This window comes from Camponotus vicinus, unplaced genomic scaffold (assembly GCF_025532165.1).
Source record: "Camponotus vicinus isolate PSW18456_S1 unplaced genomic scaffold, iyCamVici1.0 SCAF_10, whole genome shotgun sequence".
Taxonomy (NCBI): domain Eukaryota; kingdom Metazoa; phylum Arthropoda; class Insecta; order Hymenoptera; family Formicidae; genus Camponotus; species Camponotus vicinus.
The window spans coordinates 1,016,585-1,036,101 of NW_028141946.1; the positions used below are offsets into that span (position 1 = coordinate 1,016,585).

The 19,517-nt window shown below is 35.2% G+C and overlaps 2 long non-coding RNA genes across 3 annotated transcripts in view; one reads left to right on the plus strand and one right to left on the minus strand.

The window, feature by feature from the left end:
* LOC145960187 (uncharacterized) overlaps window positions 1-16,234 on the minus strand; it is a 61,247-nt gene extending 45,013 nt beyond the window's left edge. Inside the window, exon 1 of the long non-coding RNA XR_014435281.1 lies at window positions 15,897-16,234. This is a non-coding gene — a long non-coding RNA (uncharacterized LOC145960187). The remainder of the gene's footprint in view (window positions 1-15,896) is intronic.
* The window catches only part of LOC145960185 (uncharacterized), a 269,249-nt gene that overhangs the window by 46,274 nt on the left and 203,458 nt on the right, over window positions 1-19,517 (plus strand). The window contains exons 3-4 of one of the 2 annotated variants that reach the window (XR_014435278.1): window positions 1,944-1,981; window positions 2,226-2,273. This is a non-coding gene — a long non-coding RNA (uncharacterized LOC145960185). Of the gene's footprint in view, window positions 1-1,943; window positions 1,982-2,225; window positions 2,274-19,517 lie in introns of those variants that run through there. The other variant, XR_014435273.1, reaches the window with a different exon arrangement.

Here is a 19,517-nt window from a genome sequence, read left to right on the forward strand (position 1 = left end):
TTAACTAGTAAGCTAATAAAGCTTTGTTTAGTATTTTTTTGTGTATATATTCTAATCTTATCTATTATTATATATATTTCCCTTATTATTATATTTTTCATTTTCTTTAAAAAAATGACTTTTTTGTAGGAGTCGCCAAAATTCCTTTTACAGGCTTGTATTTTAAGCTAAAAGGAAGCTTTCTACAAAATTTCATTCAAATCGGAGGTCATCGGTTTTCGGAAGTTTATCCTAAAATATTATAAAATAAATTACATTCACTACATTATGATAAAAAAAAGAGATTAAAAATCAATATCGATACCTCAATCTAAAAATAAATAATTATTTTAAATGTATCTTGCTAAATTTTGAAATAATATAATGGATAATTTTAAATCAAAAAGCCCAAGCGAACAATTTTAATTGAAAGTTTTAAAATAAACCAAACTATTCGCGCGTCTCAGACAGAGTCTAACACGTGTCTCATATAAATTACCTTGTTGTTCGTACGTGAGCGCATTGTGTTCGTGAGTAATGTCGTGTAACGGTGCCTGCCTTGCCATTGTCCTTTGGACTCAGCTGTTTCATTTTTTGTTTCACTTTTTAGCAACTATTATCACTAAGAAACAATTCCTTATTCATTTACACTTTAAATTAATAATTATTTAAATTATTTAAACTTCTCGTAATTGAGTTTATTCAATTTGCATGTTTAATAAATCGACAAATACGAAAAAAATTAAAAATTTAGAGAAATTTATAAAAATATATACAATTATACACAAATAGTTTTCTAAATATTTTTAATTCGTCGAAATATGACTTGGAGAATCCTTGATTCTACGAATTATTTTCCTACGCTATTTTTATCTCGATTGAAACACCTTGTACATAACAAGCAGAGTGATATCATCTACTTGAAGCAATTGAGAGGAAGCGCTCAATAACGTGAACAATATGCTTTCTGAAGTAGCAATTTTTAGTCGGCCTGCGCATACGGATATCTATATACGGAATCTTCGATCGTCTCAGCCATATAGCTATACGTGTGTTGCAAAATCATCAGATATCTTTTCAACCGTAGCTCTCTCGGAGATCTTTTATTTTTTTTTCTCGGCAAGACATGGAGAAAGATCATCACTTGGCGTGTATCTTGTATTTAATTTTTAAAGTAGTATCTGATTCCGCAAAGTTTGCGCATAAAAGCGCAATGAACAGATGCAAATCCATACTGTGTGAACGATCGAGAGCTGGAAACAACGTGGTTAATGCTGCTTTTGACCGGGATGGTGCCCCGCCTTGGCCGTGGCTTAAGAATGTCGCTCGATTACAATGCATCGCGACTGAGGGGTCCAGGTAATCGAATGAAAAAACATGATTCGCGGGAACAGCGGGAGGTCGCTGATCACGATCACAAACACTTTGTAGTCGAGTGGGGGCGAATGACACACTAGATGGGAAGGATGATCATGTCTCTCGTGAAGCTTACAGACAAGTTGAGCCGAGCCTAACTTCTGCATTTGTATCAGGCTTGAGCACGCGTGCTCCGATTTTTCCGATAAAACTACGATAATCTGTGATAACTCATTGTGTCGATAATGATCTTTATCTTTAATTTATAATTTATATCGTAGAGCATAGTGTATACAGTGAACTTGAAAAATGCACAAGGTTAATGTAAGTTTCTCTTGGTTGAGAAAAGATCTCAAAAATACACGATTTATGTTTGATATTTGAAATTAAAATTTTTTAGATTAAAATCTTTTTGATCGTAATTAATAAATCAATTAAGATAAAATGCAATCTATATGATTTTTATACGATTTTAAAATGAGATAATAAATCAACGGAATATGTAATAAAATTCTAAAAATACATCGATTAGAGATATTATATTTTATAATTGCAAAACATAACATTGCAAAACATTTTAAACTAACAATGTTATTTTATTGTTGCAGGTTTGGGGAGTGCATCTTGGCAACTTAGCATCTTATGGGTGAGTTGGAACATTTCAATAATAATGACGAGGAAAAATATAAACTCAAATTATTGATAAAACATTTAATAATTTCTTGAATCAACGAAGAAGAATTTAATCGTTAAATTAAAGCATTTATTATATTCCGATTAGATTTTTACAATAGTTTCTTGAAGTTTATAGCTACAAATGTTTTCAATTTATTTATATATGTATAAGCATGTGTGTGATATTCTTAATCACTTTTATAATTATTATAAAGAGAAAATCATTGCGAGTATCCGTGGCATAGAATCTACGCAATTTTCTATTTGACCTCGTGATGTAATGGAAAAGCCAAAGTCGCGTGGAGGGGGTGGAAGGTAGGGGGAGGTTCGGGGAGGAAGAGAAGGTAGGAGAATTCCGAGCGTCCATATATAACTCGGAAACCTCAATTTTGGCAACGTGTCGTGGTAGAAAATTCTCGGCGTAATCTGACGGTTTATGCCGATCCGATGCTGGACCGGATAAACATAAAACATGAGGCGACGTAATGGAGAAAGACGTATAACAAAGAAACGTTCTAGCAATACTAAGAAGCTGACGGACTAACCTCGTGGATCCATGTTTAGTACATGTACGTAGTGAAGCTTTCACCTTTTTTTTTTCCTTACACGAGATTCACCATTGCTCGATACCGCGATATTTTATTGCGCGTGTGGGATCTCTACTAGAGTCCGTCATTTTTACAGGCAATAGGAATTGTATATATGTAATATTATTACGTATTAGTATTAATTTTGATATTATATTTTTGGGAAACTCGGTAATATTACATGCATATTCTTTTTTTTTAATATTCTAATAATAGAATGTAAAAATGTCGCGCGATTGGAACAAACATTTTTTTCTTTAAATTTAAATAATAATAAATGAGAGGAAAAATAAAAAATTATGAAAATAATTTTATAAAACAAAAAGAATTAACTCTTAAGATTTATATCTACAAAATTGCTTATTAAATATAACATATTTTCGATTCGTTCTAAAACAATTTCACAGTCGTAAAAATAATAATATTACATATTTTTTAGATAGGTAGGTCAAGGGATTGAGAAGAAAGAGGAAGCAGGGAGAAAAAGGAAAGGGAGTAACGGTTGATCTTTATGTAGATTGCCGAGAGAACGAAGTATCTCTGTTGGAATATTTTCTTGGAAAATACCTTTTTAAGGATGACTTTCTAGAAATTGCTTTACGAGATAGAAATAATCGTTCCCTTGATTGATCTTTAGAAGGAAGGGGAAAACTCGAGAGAGGAGTAAAAAATTTTTTAATGTAATAAACGCGAGAGTGACTCTCGCGCGCGAGAGGAAAGTTCATCATACTAAGTCAGATTTAAGCCGAATCGAAATCCGGAGAAGTTCGAGAGATTGAAATCATTTTGCAACCTGGCAATTTTTAGAAAAGAGTCGATCCCGAAATTTCCATCGCATTAAATTGCGAGTCATTCGAAATTAATTTAATCTAGAACGGACACAAATAAAGATGACTATCGTTTGCATTTTTCATTGAGCTAATAAAACGTTACAGATTAATAAACAAACATTTTCTTATAATTGATTTCTTTATAATTTTATAAAAATATTTGTTTATTATTTGTTTATGAAAAAATACAAGCAATAGTCACTTGTTTGTTCTAAACTGTATTAATAAATGTACAGTTACACATGTGCAATAAATATATTTAGCGGAAACAAGCATGTAGTAGCACAAACAGATAAAAATAAAATAATTTATGTTAAGAGTTTTAATTGCAAAATTATATAGATGTACGGGAAATTTTTTTCGCAAGAGTTGCCTGAAGCTATCGAGAGGAAAGATCCGATTTTTCAAAATGTCATGGCGGTTGCATCTTTTAAGAGAACAAGATTGCATGTACGAATGGCGTTTTTCTTGATCCGAGAAGTTGGGTTGGGTCTTTCGACGTAACAGCAAAGATACATGTCGGTACAGTGGAGTTTCGCATTGATCGGCCGGCAGTAGAAGAGCTTCGCTCTGATTGGCCAGACTTCACTACATTCTTGTTTCCACAATGCAGATGACAAGGACGAACTCATCCGCGCACTTCATTGATTAAAAAAAGACGACCTTTGCCGTATGAGAAAGAAGGAGGAATATATATCGCAATTTATAAGATTGAAAAAGAGAGAAGAGATTGGGAGGAGAGGAGAAGGAAAGAGAAAGAGAGATAGCACCATGTAATGCAAATATAATAGAAAAGATAGAGAGAGAAAAGCCATAATATATACATATATGTCCCTGCGTGTGTGTGTCTGTCGAGGGGAAAAGAAAATAAAAGATTTGAAGAGAAATGATCGATCTCTTAGAATACAATCAGTGATGCTTAAAGATAATAATTATTATGTAAAATTCAGCAATAAATTAATTAACAACGAAAGAGAATTTCGCTTTAAATAAATTGTATGGCATCAAGATTATCAATCTCTCGCTAATAATTGTTTTTATGGAAAATATAGAGGATTTGAATGCTTCAAGAATCCCCTTCTACTTTCGCCCTCTAATTCTTCCTGTCAACAAGATCAATTTCTGTCTGCTTTATCAATCGCTTCTTTCTTTTAGCCACTACCAGAGAGTACTGTTTTCTTTTCTTATTAGCCTTGCTGTAGGAATTATACGACCACGTCTTTACGGAAAACGAGTGTGCGAGTATTATGGTAGACTTTGTGCCATTAAATAAGGCACTTCAATGAATTAACCGGTTAATCGACGTTCTGCATCGGCGATTTTCGTCCTCCTCCTTTCTCCCTCCTTCTCTCGTGCTTTAGCATTGCTTTGGCATTCTATCTCTTCCTTCCTTTTTGTTTTTCCATTTTCATTGCCTCGCGATGGAATTCAGCATCAGCTGCATTCGACGTCAAAACGTATATTATAGCCGGCGTAATAAGTATGATAATCAGACATCCCGCTGCATCGACGTGGGGCGGGTCCTTCCTTTTCTTTCGTGTGTTTTTTTTAACCCTGCCCGGTCTTGCGTTTAAGCGAAAGAATATATCTGTGTTACATTTATTATCTGCTGATTATATCAATGATTGCGATAAAATGACGATACTATCTTTTAAAATACGCTTATAAATTCTCCATCTAAGAGCTAGTCCTCTGATATTTTTTACACATTTCATATTTTATCAATCGTAATCGCACGAATTGAAACGTTATCGCCTAAAAAGTCTCCAAGATAAACAATTTTTTTTGCTCTTAAAAATATCACTACGTTAATTCCTTTTATTAATTATATGAAAAACATCCCTTTACGTTGCATCCCTTTTATTGATTAAATGACAGACGGGTCCGCTCTCGGTGCACGTGGCGCCATCCTTGGAGAAAATCACTAGTCACGAATCCCTTTTCCCCCCTCATCGTTCGCGCAGAATTCTGCGGGAGAAACGGTGGATGTGGAATGTGGAAGGAGGCAGGGGAAAATCAGGGTGAAGTGGGTTGAGACCAGGCGAGACGGGTCAACCAGTCCAGACCAGTCGGTCGCGCCCCGACAACCCTGTCCGATCCCTGGAAACCGGACGAATAAGGGGGAATAGGGGAGAAAAGGAGAAGGGGAGACTGACTAGTATCGATCCGCACATCCATGTTACACGATTTGTAATCATTTTGTATTACACGCCCAGGAGTTTGTTCAAGACGGACAATCGGGACGCTGCCTCCCTCAGAATATTTTAGTCAGCTTGGCAAACTATTCAGAAGTATAATATTAGACCCCAGAGTAATGTGTAAATATAGTGAAAAATGTGCATAAGATTCTTGCATGTTTATTCCCTTTTTCTCAATTTTTATTTACATGTAAAATATGCGAGAAAGTTTTATTATTTTATTAACTAAACAAATCTGCAAAAGAATTATTTTTAAAATGTTTAGAATTTTTTAAAATGTAATATAGTAATCTTTTCTCTTTTTTTTTCTATCACAGTTTATTTTTTTAAAATAGATAATAATATAATAGGCAAATAAGAGCCTTCAGTTGCACGTGTTAAGAAATATTCATAATCTATTGTTTTCAATATTTTTTCATGGATTCGTGGATTTAAAGAAAGAGAAAAAATATAAATTTACTATATTTCTAGCACATATGTATCCAAAGACTCGTATTTGTCTTTCAGATTATTATTATATTTTTGGATCTATTTTTACGTAATTTATATTAATTATAAGATTTAAGAGTGATTAAATTTACTATATTATTTTTAATAATTTTATATTTTGTTATTAAAATATCTCATTATCAATCAAACATGCAAGCAATCATATACATGCAAGTGCATACACAAACATAATAGAACAGTCAAGCAACATATTCTAAGAAGTACATATATCTCTATGGACTAGATTTATTTCAAGAATATTCAAATTTTACACATATATACAATGTATGCATAGCATAATTTATAGAAACATCATTGCATCTGTTCGTGCATTTCTCGGAAACACTTAGTGTCAAGAGCAACTCTGCGAATGCTATAAATCCAAAATGTCCTTGAACTTAAATATCGAGATGCAGTATGTACGTACATACAAGAATACATTCGTATATCAATGTGTAACACACACACTCATTCAAAATCTCTCGAAACTCGCGATCGATTCGTGCCACCCTGGCACGAGCGGTACTTGCCTCTGCCTTTGGCATCGTGTAACGTGGACGCAAGTAAAAGCTTGGGCAACTAGCGGCTAGATGGCGACTCAAATCAGTCGCTGTCATGGAGCCTGAGTGGTCCAACCAGAGAGCCCGAATCACGTCCCCGTAATCGAGGACATGGCGCGGCAGCATGGCGTCGAATGTACATCGTTGGTATTCCAGGCACTTTTTCGTAACACCCTGCCGGATTTTTCTATATATTTCATTCAGAGTCGCAGGTATTTATAAGCCGCTAGGAAAGTAAAACGACATTCACACGCGCGCGAGGCGCGATGTTAACTTTATCTCTAGCTTGCTCTACAGAAACATATTTAACGCGCGTTGAGATTGATTCACGATGTATGTAAGCGTAATTTTGTAATACGTGTCGAGAAACTTGTCACGATAGAAGCTTATCTGGGAGAAAGTTAATTTTTTATTCATTTATTTCGAATAAAAAATACACACGCACAAGTATCACTTTACATGATACGATTTAATTATAATATTTAAATAAGTGTATTAAATATTTAATATTAAAATATTTTTACTCGCTACGAAATATTCATTTATTCAGCTTTACATAACATTATACGCATTATTTATACGATATTAAATTTCTAAAATATGTCTAATAATTTTAATTAATAAATTAAAGTTATATATGAATTATGTAAATTAAAAACCCGTTGTCAATGTTGTCTTTTTTTTACCGCGAGACTGTTTATTGCTTCCTTGCTTGAAAATGATTAAAACTAGATTTCAGATGAAAGGAAAATAATAAATATTTATCGATAAAGTTAATTTTTTGTATAGCAATGACGTATTTTTCATAATATTAATATGAAATATTAATAATAAACTTTGGAGTATTAAAATAATAATTTTTCTTACACTGTTATTATACATCATAAAGTTTTTTTCTTACAAAGATAATTTTTTTCGCATCCACATAAACATGCATAATACGAGCTACGCAAAAAAGGAATATAAAACAAGTCTAGTGCGTCATAACGTGATAAAAGATATGAAATACGTGTAAATTAAAAGACGGGAACTCTTACATGTGTTGCGGATATGAGGTTACTCTCTTACAACGTGATAATTATACTAATTAAATTTTATTTTATTCTTCATACGCGCATATTACATATTAGTTACTTGAAGCGTTATAAATGAATACTTCTCCCATGATAAACAAGATGTGAAAGTTATAAAGATTGCACATAACACTGTAATTTGAATTCTTTGTATCGTCGAAACGAGTCTTTTTTATATCGAATTAAAAAGTAAAATAAACCTCAACTATGTTAAAATGATTTCGTTTAGAGAGTAATACGTTGCGAGCGGTATTACTTTTCATCGCGTTAATTGCTAATTATAATAATTAATAATTTCAATCCTGGCTATAACGTGTGCGTGAACGCAATATACGTATACGCAAGTTATGTAGATGATTTTTTTCGGAGGCAACAATTTCCGTTGAGTTCTCAACCGGGAAAGTTTTCAGGAACGAGCGGAAAGATTCCAAGAAGAACCACGGAAAAGTTAATAATCCGGAAAGGCGGTTGCCGATGCCATAAGCAATTACATCCGATAACTAATAATAGCTACGAGAGAAACATTTCGTTCAAAATAATCTTTGCAGCTGCGCCCGACATCACAGATTATGCATAGACGCGTATGTTCGATCTGGAAAAGAGAGAGAAAGAGGGAGGGAGGGAATCAATCAGATTTTAGATTCTAGTTCGAAATATATAGTTTCCTGTGCGCAGAGAGAAAGAGAGAGAGAGAGATTGATCTCTACCTCATCTTCCGTTTCCGGAGAATTTGGCGAGAAAACGGCAGTCGAGTTTACAAGCGAAAATCCGGATCGAGTCATTTGCATTTTTAATCCCAGCGTTTTGGAATCTACCGAAAATGTCGGGTTTTCTCGCGAGAGCGGATTCTGAATTACGGACGTGTAATTTTAGGAACACCTGCCGTCGGGCATCGATCGCAAAAGAGGGACAGAGAGACTCGCGCTATTTCTGAATCACTATTCAGACTACATACTGCTAAACGTTATCGCGTGCTTTTAGAAAATTATATAATTACGGATATTAGGTGTAAAAGACCGTAACTCCTACTATTAAGAAATAAAAAGTAGATATGTTTGATTTTAAAAAATGCAAATTATGTAGGAATATTTTTCTCCACTTGACAATCACAGAATTAATGCAAAGAAGATATTTTATTTTAGATAAAAAAAAATTAAAGAAATAAATAAAGAAAAAGATTATATCGCGTGCAGTTGGCGTGATTTATTAGACGCTATTCCAATAATTCTAGTAATTTTTCACGTTCCACTGATTGTACATTGATATACACGATATAAATAGCATCGAGAGAAACTTTGTAAGAGCCATTTGCATACGTTATTTGCATCCTTAATTTCACCATCTTAAAAATTGACTATAATGTAGTCGCGAACGGTTCTGCGGACACCTGCTGCCGGTTGATCACTCGGTTTCATATCGCAGTCGCCGTCGAATAAATTAGAATGTTTCGCATGAGACGAAATGGGCCGGGAGCTCTACAGTTTATAGAGAGAGCGTAAAGTGCCTCTATTTTTTATTTCTCGAGACAGCCGTCGCGACAACGATAAAAGCAAAGCTTCTACGAGCGTTTAATACAGTGTATTCTTAATATATAATTTTGTTATTTTACTCGCTCTTGTAATCTCACCGCGGGAAACTTGCATTTAAGCTAACTTTGGCGTATCTTTAGCGAGGGCGAGCAATCGGTTACACCTCGATGAACGCGATGCCTTTCGAGATGCCGACGGAACTCTTATTATCGTAGATGGGGAAGAATTTTTAAATCACAATTTCTCAGCTATTTTTTTATTATTTCTTAGAGCTATTGCTCTAGAGCAATTATATGTGTATTAATATATTAAAGCTGTTGTTCTAGAGAATTATATATTAATATAATTAGAGGTATTGCTCTAGAGCAATAATTTTAAAAAATAATAAAAAATAGCTGAATAATAAAAAATATAAGGAAATTGTGATTTAATATAATTCCCTCTCACTTATGATAATAAAAATTATATAATTATAAAAAAAGTAATAACTTTTTATTATAGAATTAATCTGTTAAAATATTTATTAGTAAAAGTATTTCTTTATATTCCTTAAATTATTACATTTCATATTCTCGAAACAACATAAAATCAATTTTAAACGAGTGTCTTTAAAACATTCGTGTTTTCTTATTTAGGCATTAAATTAAGTTTGAAGTTTTCTTTTTCACGGAATTATGTCTCGCTGAATTATTCGGGGTAAAAAATCTTCTCCAAAAAAAATTTTTTTTTTCACTTCGAGTCTGAGAATTCCGAGTACCGATAAATCTACGTTTTCCTTTGAAAACGACAGATATAGGGATGGCGGTGAGAGAGCAGCTACAAAATTATTTTCCGAGGTATTTCTGCAGATCAGTGGAATCTCGTGTAACAGCCGGCTCTTCCAACCTCCGCTCTTTGCAATCTGTTTGCGCGCGCTCCTTTATGACGCAACGTTGAAGAAATATTGTTCCAGACATACGCGCGGACGAGGAGAAACGCCCAAATTTAAAGCCGCTACTAACAATATCTCATTTTTCCGAGAAAATGCAGTACGCATTGTCCGCTTTGAATATACGCGTAAAATTTCTCTGCTGAAAAAAAGCAAAGAATCGGGCGTAAGATGATATATAAATAATTTATATCGATATACTCGGAGTGGAAAAATATTTTTTCTAATTTATATACGAATTTACACGTCCAATATATAATTATGATATGATTTTCCCGCGTGTTATATTTAAAGGGAAACGAAATATATCCACGGACGCCATTTTTTTTGTTTTCTTTTTAGAACGCCAGCTCGGGGTAAAGATGAGAGCACGTTACGCGAGAAAGATTTTTCTGCGTCATTTCTGGAAATTGAAGTTTTGTTGTCCCACCCTATCGACTTGGCCGTGTGTGTCGCGGCAACACCTATCTCCCGTTTTCTTTCGGTGAGACTCTCCCCATCTTATTTCACCTCTTTTGTCTCGCCTCCCGAATATCCCCTGACGTTTTTATTCCGCCTCCCACACACGTGTACGCGTCTAGCTGGTAGAATCAACATTTTCGTCTCGGTAAACAGAATTCGGTGTTCTCCGCGCCACGGAATTTAGGGGAGTTCGCTCACACTTTGGCAATCGCGAAAACAAGATAACAAAGCACATGGTGTACCCCGATATACATATATTCAATTGCGTACGTGGCCTAGAATAAAAATAGGTAAAAAAATAGATGTAACAAAAATTATTTAAATTATTTTCAGGGAAATTCATTGATTTAATAAAAAAAAACATGTGATTTTTATATTCATTTTACAGTGACATATTTACATGTATATCTGTTTTAATTGAAGCTTAATTCTGTTATTAATTTAATTTGTGATATCTAACTTCTTTCTATACTATTCATTTCTAAATGTTGAAAGGAAACGTCAGCTGATTACGCGATACACGATATACACATACATATACGTTTACGTCACAGTCGGCATCTTTCATCCGAATATCGCGATTCTCGAATCGAAAAGTGCAACTCACGCGTACGGAGATGCGTGTAATATATACTAAATACGAAAGTTTACAACTTCATAACTTTTCTCTAGAGGTACCGGAATGTGCGTAAAGGTTACCGGTTACCAGTACTAAATGCTATCGCAAACGGGAATAACAAATTTTCCACGAGTGCCGCGATGCCCGAAGTTACCCGCGTGTGAAATTGCGGTTTGTAAGATCTCGCACGTGTACGTACACGGACCGCTTACACACAGAGGTGTCAACGAACGGACACACGTGCACGCGCGAATATTCGCGACGATAACGAGTTTCGTTAGCTTCCTCGTGGCGCGAGATAGATAACCGCGCCAGCGCGAGAGCCGTTCGACGTTATAATAAACTTGGCATTATATTATGTATATACACTTCGCGTTATATACTTTGCGGTCCGCGGATCACGAAGTGTATTAGTGCCGATGAATGCGCGGATCTCCCTCTGTTAATTTCGCGCGTTAGAACCTCAGAATTCGTCAAGCGTGATATATACGATTTGCACAAGTCTTACAATATTTGTAAAAATATTATATTAATGAGACAATTTTCGATAATTTAAATCTTGTCTCTCGAGTGAATCTTTGTAGCAAAAATCTTGTATTGTCTTGTCTTGAATTTTTATTAACGATTTTTATGTTTAATATTGAACAATTGTTTAAAATAATATTTTTTTTATATTGTTTATTGCTCCTAAATTTATTAATATAAAGTTTTTATTTATTAAATAAATTCTTTAATAAATATAATTTTTTCTCATCTAATTTATAAATATACATATTTTAATTTTTTTAAAGCAATAATCTTGACAACCTATTGTCTTAATAGCTAATTAAAAATTTTCTCTTGTTCGAATTCCGAGATAAGACAATATCAAGACTTGGTATCTCGTGTAACTTTAGTGATAAACATTTAGCTAATTTTAATGACGGATGTACAACGTCTAAAGGTTGCGATTTCGATACAAGTATTATCAGCTTTTGTATAATTGCTTCCGGTTACAAAAAGATATAACTCTTTAATTTAAGATAATCGTGCGGCATAAATTTCGCAAGAAATACGACGATATTTAATATATCGCTTTTAATTTCTCCGCAGACTTTTTAGCTCTTGAAATAATATTTGACATAAATTATGCATTGATATAAATTATGCAATAAATTATGACGTACATGACGTCGCGAATCCTTGCTTTTTAATGCTTGTTTTTATGTGCTTCATCGATGGAATAAATCGTATATCTGCAACGCGACGGTTTAGTCAATGTTCTCCACAACGAGTATAGGAAGTATTGATCATGGAAATTGCATTTATCGCGGAAGTGCTGTCGTCTCCCTACCTTCTTCTCGCTCTCAACCTCCCTTATCTAAATAGTTTGCGTTTGCGGGCAACGTACGACTGATTACGAAAAAAAGTCGCGTCTTACACATAAATGCTTGGACATTTTTACCGGACAGGTTGGCGTACACGAAACGAGGAGGAGACTCACCTTGTGCGCAAACAGGTGTACGTCGGACAAGTGTATTCTCGCGAACCTTGAGGCGATATTAACCTTGAGGAGAGTCGAGGAACGTACTTCCCTCACGAATCCTTGACGTAAGACTGTGCTCGTTTATGTTTAGTTTCGTGGTTTTCCGAGTTGCTCGTCGTCACGACATTTGTCGAGACAATATAACGATGAAAAAAAGGGTTGAGCGTAACCCTTTTAGCCTAATTCATACGAAAGGGCTTTTCTTCATCTTCCGTTTTTGAAGGAAGCCCTCTTGCCAGTCAACCTTTAGCACGCATTCCAGGTTAAAACGGTTTATTACAACCCGCGCGCAAACTGACCGGATCCTTTCTTTTCGGATGTGATGTTTTATTGTCAAGGTAAACATCAGGTAAATGGTCATCATTTTGCCGTGGAAAAGTTATAAAAGAGTGTTTACGCGGAGTCAATCATCCTCTCTTTAGCCCATTAACTTGAACCGCGGGCTTAAGACTGTTTTATTGCTGTACTAAGACATCGATTTTTATCCAACAATTATTAACTCGCTGCCATTTAATATATTTTATCAAAAGTATCGTAAAGTATTAAACTTGAAAACACATCATTGTGATTTCTAACAAAAAAAAATTGTTTTATCCGCGATTATTTTATCTGATTTAAAGGCTTGTATGGAAAATATCTGTATTTAAGATATTTTTTACGCAAAACCTTTAATTAAATTTAAAGAATTTAATAAAAATATTTGCGTTAAAAATATGGAACTCATGAGTTACCGGTAAATATTTTACGATAAATTATTAAAATCGCATCCGACCCTCTGTGACCTCTCCAATATTTTTGCTTCCTTTTTCTTGCACGAAAGCGAGGTTCGGTAAGGAAACATAGTTCGGGTAATGGCGATACATGGTTGGTATGTATTCGTGGTCATGGATGATCTGGTCACGTTTCGAGGTAGAACAAGGTAGCTGGGGCTGCGCGCGCAACAGTTCAATACGGCTGACCCAGCCTCTTTAAGTCTCGGCCATACGTGTATATATACCATATACCATCGAGAGCCATAGATCCTCCCGAACGTCGCCTACTCAGGAAAATGCATCTCATCTATTCTTCTCCCAGAGCTACTCTTTTGCATCCAGTCCTGTTCCTCCTCCTCCTCGTCCCCCTGCTCCTTCTCCCTCTCTCGTCCTTCCATTTCACCCGTTGTACAAAGTTTCCTCACGTTTCAACCCGAAAGACACTTCCCATGGTAAATACTCGCTTATTGCGACATTCGGCTGCGTGGTGTTAGTTTTCTTCATGCGCGGTGGGATACGCGGTCATTTACTTTCGTGATTCCTCATGCTGTTCAGCCAACTTTTGCATTAAGATAATAAACCTTTCTCACAGACTCTTATGTCCCTACTGTCATTTCACGCGTCAAAAAATTTGTACGCGTTACTCACAGGATATTTTTTTCATTTTTATAAAAGAGAGAAAAAAGACTTATATAGACTTTTTTTTATAATTGCGTTATTTGATAAATAAAGTTTACGTGAAAAAAATTCTTGCAAAATCTCTAGACAGGCTTGCATATTCTTCGGTATCAATTTTTAATGCGATTACTTGATAGAATCATATATTCTGTAATTTTCTTTTTAATATAAAATTTGTTAAAAATTTTTTGTCAAAAATGCATAATTTTTTACACAGTATTAATATACACACTTGACTCCAATTATTTAAAGAAATCCCCTAATTATTTTAAATTATATTTTCTATTTTTATTTTTTATAACATAGGTAATGTAGAATTATCCAAGTAATATTAAAATCAGGATACTAGCGGAATTTTACAGATCTGAAACTAATTTGATTGTTTTTGAAAAAAAAACTCGTTCATTGCGATGTAAAATTTTGTGGCTTGTCCGAATCTAAATTAAAAATAAGCATTTCTACCGCGAAGCTACTTTCTCGCGGGTTGACATATGAACAAGAAGGGAAAAACGAGGAAACTCTATGAGTCTGCTGATGAAACGTGACAGTTTGTTGGAATATGAAAAGAAGATAGGAGAATACGTCACGAAAATAATATGAAGTGAAGCAAAATTCTCTCTCTCTTTCTCCCTCTACAGAATAATTATCTTTTCCAAAGTTGCATTGTTGTCCAGCAGATGCGCTCTCTCGTTTCATCTTTTTCTTGTACCTGCTAAAAATTGCGAAAAAGTAATAGATAGTGTACGTAAACACACACATGTATACAAATACTCTATCCTGCATGCGTATATTGTGCACATACGCACTCTATCTTTCCAGTGAACGAGCTACGCGCGTTCGAAAGAGACCATTTTTCAAGATTAACGAGAGATGAGAAAAGTTTTAACGCTATCGCGTGATATCAAAGCGAGAGTATCCTCACGCGGACGCCGATATCTACCGACGTCTATTAAAGCAAAGTGAGTCCCGGAGTTATGAAGCTTTGACGCGGGATAAGTATTTCCATCTGATTGAAGTACTTGCTAAACTTGTCCGCGAATCCTTTTGTACAAAGTTCCAGCTTGCGCGATATATAAAACTGCACTTAAGAGAGAGAGATAAAGAGAGGTTGCGTTATTAAATATCTAATCAAAATATGGCACAGGATATCTCCTTTTTCGAAGTTGAAAATTGTTATTTTATAAATGCGAATTTATCTAAATAAATCTACTCATTAAGCAATATCATATTTCGCGAAATCGCAATTACTTGTACAATAAATAATTCACTGCGAAATTGTAATAAAATGTTCCTGAATTATCGTGCAAAACAATGTATCGGTAGTCACGAAGCCTCCATAAAGTTACATACTTAACGACACGTTACGGCGACGTGTTTCGTTAGCTATCAATCGTAAAAGGCTTTACATTCTCGGCATATCGCTTCTCCATTCAATTTGCCGAAGAGATGCGAATTGATCAATTTCGCGCAATGACTTTCCTATCGTCTAATGTACATCGTCGATCGATCACGTTGGTAAATTTGTTTGAGGGGATAAAAGTAAATTATGTTACTTTATTGGCATTTATGTATCTGAGAAAGCATTACATGTACATGTATATTGTGTATGTAAATCGGCAAACGTGCGACATGTAATTGTGTGCAACTGCAACGTACCTGGCGAGATAAGCGAGCCTGCTCGTGCATGCAGATCACACGCGTGGGACTCTCGTTACGCCAGATAAGGAAAATCCCGACTCTCCGCGAGCACTTAAACACGTTAAACACTCTTTACGACGCACTGTACGCCCGTAAATCACATTCTTCCCGTCACGTTCCATATTTTCGTAAAACGCCTGAAGAATTCTAAGTGGGATGAAGATTTATAAGATGTGATAACGCAAAGATAATGTATTTAAATAGCACTTTATCGACATAGAGAGGACGATAGTCGCGGTTTTTTTCTATGACGCATTGTGTTTGGCAGACGTGGACATAATAAATGAATGAATAAATTTATTTCTTACACACATTTTTTAGGGAGTTTATTTTTTCAAAGTAAATGTCATTGATTGAACCGTGAAACTTGATTTTACTTCAGCATAGAATTTATTATTACATATTTTGTAAAATATAAAATTTGCTATTTAAATTTTGTTTGTACAAGTAACTTTATTAATTCAAAATTCATAAAATACAAATAAAATATATTTCCTTATTTAATTTAATTTTATGCATAACTTTCTTGAGGTATTTCCTTGAAATTATTTTAAACGGATGTTTTGAATCAAAATCGGCTCCGTATACAAGTCAACTGATATTCGGTTTCTCTCAAGAGTTCATATAAAATTTATGTTTGTCTCGATACGTCGTAATTTATTATCTTAACCTATCAATTGAGACTTAAATAATTCTCGATTGCATATTCTTTTTTTAACATCTCTCATAAAGTATGCAAAACATTGAGTACGATTTATATATTACTATAAATCGTTAATTATCCGTTACAAAATAAATTATCTTCTGTGCATTGATGTAGCACTTTAAAAATGTTTGTATATACTTTAAATTAAAGAATTATTATTGTAAAGAATACACATATGTATATAAAAATACCCCCACAATTTCGCATACCTCTGGGAGTTGCATTGCTCAAAAAAAAAAAAAATTAGCCCGATGCCTTTGGAAAAACATGTAATACCTGCGTAAAATGTGTGCCTCTTAAAAATATCGAGAAGTTCGGCCGGTCAAATTTACGTACAGAGCCACGGTAGAAATTATATAAATTGACTGCGGAGTAAATTATCGAGTAAATTATACAATTACACACGGCACTGGCCGCAAAGTGCATTCTGGACGGCATCGAGGAAAAAGAAAACGCATTGCGAGATGGAGGAAGAGAAGAGGGAGGAGGATGGAGGGGAGGAAGGAGGGAAAGAAAAGGGAGGAGAAGGTCGGCATCGACTGGGAAAGATGATGCGCCGGGTTGGCTGGTTTAGCGAGCTTGCGAGCGGATGACGCGAGAGGACGGGGTTGGTGGGGGAAGTTGGACCCGTGGATTTCGTCGGTGTATGACGGGGAAAGGGCGCGAGGGGAGACGGAGAGGGGGTGCCAATCAAGTCCTAATTAGCCGGCGCGGCAATTTCGGTGGTAACCGGTCGACCCGTCTACGGTCCATCCCGCAGCCTCCAAATATGTCGAGTTTACCGCGAGTAAGGGGTATATATTCGCATCTCTACGCTCGTGTTCCATCGGGCCACGATCTCGCTCACGGTCAGCTGATGAAACTTGCGCGCGAGAAAGCTAGATCTCGTAAAAGCTCGCCGTATCTCGGAAGCTGGCGAGATTTATCGCGGCTTTTTCTCGTGATTTAACCGGATTTCCGTGTCCCTCGACATTTCGCTTAAAGTAATATTACGAGGCATTGAATACGAGTCGACATCAGCGATACCGGACATCTTCGTATAAAATGGCATTTATTTATTATTTATACAATTTTTCAAGCATTCATATGATGTCGTTTACCGTGATTTTTCTTTCCGATGATGTCTCTTGATGATGTTTCAGGGTAACATTCTCGACTATTACGTTATCGTTCGACTTGATGATACCCAAGTTTGTAGAATCGGATCGCGAGAATTTGATGCATCAGCTGAAGCTGTCAAAAATGAGAAAATGAAGGAGATTACATACGCATCTCTTGTTTCAATGTCTTTTCTCTTTTCGCGCCATAAGAAATATCATCCGGTCATCTTCCGAGCTCTAATTAAAACTTCCCTTTGTTTTGCCACTATTTTTTTTATTCTTTTTTTTGCCTCTCTGCCGTAACTCGCCTTACAATCAGGTTCCGCGGTTGTAATGTTATCTTAGCAACATTGCGCGAATGTATTAGCAAAAGAAGTTGAGATCGTTCGAACGGAAATTTATTATACACGATAAAATAATCCGCGCACACAACAACCGGGCAACGCCATTTTGGTATATTTTTTTTTATCTGGGATCCTCTCTCCCCTCCTCATCCTCGCCGAACGCTTCACGGAAATATCGATTGGAAGGTAAACAGAGCCTTAAATAAATATCCTGATAACAGACGCGATGTGCCCACGCGCTTTTAACCCGATTCAGTCGAGACAGCTCGCGACGTTCTACGTAAATAACGTACGATACTTTGTGATTGTAATTTTTCCCATCTTACTTCCATATCCCAATATACATATATATCCGGTCGCTCCGTATTCTACGTAAATGTACGCAACATTTTAGTCAGAACACACGCGTATATATACATACATGTTCCGGGCGGAATCTACAAGAGCAGAACCTACCCAGTGTCGTAAACATTTTCTACCATGAGAAAGAGAGTAAGAAGTTACGGAGCGGGCAGGAGAGTAGGGCGGAAGGGAGGGAACGGAGGGAACATTCCTTTTAGGGTACCATTTTGTCTGGTTTGGTTCCCCTCTCACGTCAGACACCGAGTGTATAATTCATTTCTCGTAACTCCCATGGGATTACGCCATGGGCTGTGCCTCTCCGCAAGGGTCCATTTCACAAGGTCCGTCCGCTTTGGCGCTCGAGCGGGTTGAAAGAAATATTGCTTCTGAAATACATACGCGAATATGGGGGTTCGTGACGGATAAAGTTTTATCAGTGTATACCGAGTTCTGCTCTCCGAGGAAGTTGGCAATTCTCTTCTCTTTTTGATTACATACAGCAAGTATATGTGTGCTTGTAAAAGAATCGCATAGAGAAATATACGGAAGGAAAGGAATGGTATTGTCGAAAAAGTAAATTATATAGGGAGGAAAGATTTTGGAGACTATTAGCTTTTACGTGAAAAAAAAATCGTAATCGTATGGTAGAAATTTATATTAGAAATTTATATTCAAAGTAATCAAGAATTGCGTTTAAACAAAACATGTTTAATTCATTTAAAATTTATATTTTGCTTTGCCGGATTTAATTTGATATTGACATCATACATCACAAAAATTATCTGATATTATTAAAAAAGTCGATAAATGAATTCAGTTTTTACGCATGTAATAATTTTATTTTTAAAATTAGAAATCTTTTCACAAGTAAAAAGTGTCATTTTTCTTTTTCGAATACGATTATTCTATTACAAAATATTATTAAGCAATGTAAAAGAAGATAAAAGAAATGAGTGTCGTTTATAAAACAAATAAAAATGTTTTAACGAAAAATTAAATATATTGAAATGAAAAAAATAAATTGAATTGTCATTGAAATAAATTGTAATGAAGTAAAACACGATCTTTTAACAATAATTTCACAAAG